The sequence below is a fragment of the Gigantopelta aegis genome, chromosome 4 (genome assembly GCF_016097555.1).
Source record: "Gigantopelta aegis isolate Gae_Host chromosome 4, Gae_host_genome, whole genome shotgun sequence".
Classification (NCBI taxonomy): domain Eukaryota; kingdom Metazoa; phylum Mollusca; class Gastropoda; order Neomphalida; family Peltospiridae; genus Gigantopelta; species Gigantopelta aegis.
In genome coordinates, this window is record NC_054702.1 from 98,715,344 (window position 1) to 98,718,861 (window position 3,518).

Genomic DNA, 3,518 nt, shown 5'->3' on the forward strand with positions numbered 1-3,518 from the left:
TGGGCGGGACGTAGCCCAGTGGTACAGCGCTCGCTCGATGCGCGGTCGGTCTAGGATCAATTCCCGTCGGTGGGCCCATTGGGCTATTTCTCGTTCTAGCCAGTGCACCACTTCTGGTATATCAAAGGCCGTGGTATGTTGCATATAAAAGATCCCTTGCTGCTAATCAAAAAGAGTAGCCTATGAAGTGGCGACAGCGGGTTTCCTCTCTCACTATATGTGTGGTCCTTAACTATATGTTTGACGCCATATAACCGTAAATAAAATATGTTGAGTGCGTCGTTAAATAAAACATTTCTTTCTTTTTTTTCTTACGGTCAGAGTACTCGGGTTAATGACATTACAGGCGAGCACTGCCACATAACAACCGAGCTATATTCCGTCATTAACTTGAGGAAAGGGGAAACAAACAAACATACAAACAACAAACTGGGAATTGATATTATTTACTATGACGGCATATGTTTCTTAGGGATGTGATGACGGCACCAGTACTGTGTCTGTATCAAGGAAGTATAGTGTCTTTATGACAGAACTCTCGTCGTGGTAGGGTCCAGACACGATGAACTTTACTTACCCATGACGCTCATCACCGGAAGGAACGCGCCTACTTCGTCTGGTCACTGGTGAGGTCATGCATGTGAGTCGCGCGCCCTGGGCGTCTTCCCGTAACCATGTTCGTTCCGCTTCAGATATCAAAGGCGCCGCGATATAGCTGGCAGGGAAGGTAACAACCGACAAATTTGTTTGTTATTCATCTTGGGGTGTTAATTTGTAGGACGATGGCCTTATTAGTTCTATAATTACACCTCTCCCTCAGCCCACCAACAACGAATAATTTATAATCCATTGTCTTCGTCCCTTAACCCCGCTGTTATTGTTACATAACAATATGTTTGAAGTAGAGTTTTGAAACAAGATGTATTAAAAACTACTTAGGCTTCATTTGTTGTGATATACCATGGAGAACAAAAATGTCTCATGGGAAAATAATATGTATTTGCAATGAGCCAGTATCACCAACCATATCTACAGTATTTAACACAATTATACAATTTGGGGACTCGAATATCAAAGGCCGTGCTATGTGCTATCCTGTCTGTGGGGTGGTGCATATAAAAGATCCTTTGCTATTAATGAAAAAAATTAAGCGGGTTTCCTAAGACTATCACAATTACTGAATGTTAGACATCCAATAGCCGATGATTAATATATTAATGTGCTCTAGTGGTATCGTTTAATTTGAGAGACAATTATATGTAACGAATAAGAATAGATCACATTATACAAACACGTGGTAAGCACAAAACACGAGAAATGTTACTGTGAGGTCATATCAAAGGAATCTGAGAGACCGGTGACAACTATGCATTACTATGGTAATAATAAATATCAGACGGATGTGTGAGACATGGTAGAGTTGAATTCACAGTGTAATAAAATAAATATCACATGGACACGGAAATGTTGTGGTAAACTCCGTTCGTACTGTGATATCACCCTGTCCACTAGCGGTCATTCGTGGTGTGTTCTAGGCTGCCCGTGATGAATGCATTAATATCGTATAAAAGATCCAGTATAGTGGGTTTCTAGACCAAATGTGGTTATAATCATGCAATTATTCCCAGAAATTAGATACGTCGTAGTTATAAGTGTAGTAAAGACTGGTGGGTACTGGGTTCGTAACCCAGTCCAGGCTCCAACCCAGAGCGAATTGGTAGTTTAGCGGGTAGGACTAGTATAATTACTGTAACCTCCGATCCGACTGTGGAGAAATATTCTCATACATTAGATACGTCGTAGTTACCACTGTATTAAAGACTGCTGGGTACTGGGTTCGTATTCCAGTCCCTCCTCCAGCCCAAAGCGAATTCACACTTTAGCGGGTAGGACTAGAATACTAGCTTAACGGTACTACATCCACGCTCATTTCACTATCCCACAGTGAATTCAGTCTCAAGATTTTGTTTTCATTATAATTATTTAACATGTTAGAATAGATCATCTACATTATGTTTAGTCCTGTGACATGCAATTCTTCCGTATATAATAATATTTTATAAGCACTTGATTTAGCTGGCAAACTTTTAAATGTATTCATCTGCCATGGGCGATAAAAAGGCAGGACATTTTCTTCTTTTTTCATCTTTGTAACAATGTACCGGTATTATAAAACATGTTGAAAGACGTTAACTATATATGTTGACACGCGTTTATTGAAACAGCAGTCATGTTTGTTTTTCCACCTTTAATAGCTTGGAACAAATAATACGCCGAGATCTTGTTTAACAAACATTCCTTCCGTATTCAGTTATAGAAGGACATGTTATTCAATGTTTTACCTTCTATTATATGGTCAGTTTAGAACAATTGGCGAAACAATCAGCTTATATATGCGATATCTATTATGTCACAAGTATTGTATCGACTTATACATATTATTATTATTATTTATTGCATTAGGCCAACTGGTCCTTGAGCATACAAAATAACATTAAGTAAATACATTATAAAACAGGAGGTGTATATATAGATGTATTTCATTATATAAATGCTAACAATGTAATAATAATAAGAGGATAAGCTAATTAATACAACACAATTAAATAATTTAGGATATAGACACACACAAATAATATTAATATTATACATGAGTTATGCTGGAGAAGCTTTAAATTAATTATATAATATATTATTTCGGTGTTGAAATGCTCTATAGCAAAACAGAGCTAGTTTCCTCAATAACTGAACACTTTCACTGTTACATAATTGAATAAATTTAAACATACTAGGATTTCTTGTATAAAATTCAGGAATATATCTTCTACGAATGGTATTATAAACAGGACACATAAGTATAAAATGGTATTCGTCTTCAATAACGTTACAGTTATAACATACTCGGTCTTCGAGTAATACAGCATTTGGCTTTTCCCACCTTCCGGTTTCGACAGATAGCCTATGTGCTGATACACGAAGTCTAGTCAATGCAAATCTAAATTTTTCAACATACACATAGTCTAAATATTGCTTATAACTAAATGTATCTGAGAAATTACGATATAATACAGCTCTTGTAGATTGTACTAGTCGTGATCGCCAGCTCTGTATATATATATGTCTTTTAATCTCAGTGTAAATAAATTTTTTTAAATGTACTTCGTTTGTGCATACTAGTGCTTTAAATTCCTTCACGGCGACCACACACGTTTGACTATTGCCAGACAGTAAACACTATATCAAGTTTTTACACAACTCGCTAATATTTTTGGTGCCAGCGATGTGAATTAGTTGCATGGGTGGTTACAAACACCTGTGTTTTCTTGTGTCGCCCTCTCGCTCCACCCGTCTCTGTATCGTCACGTCCAACTGGAAGCGACACCTTGTAGCGACATCAAAGCACTTAATTCGTAAATCACCTCTGCGGTGACCTTCACCGAGTGTTAACTATTTGTGAACTGCCGACTTGATCCAATAAGGATCAGGTTCCTACGACAACTACATCTGTTTATGATCGC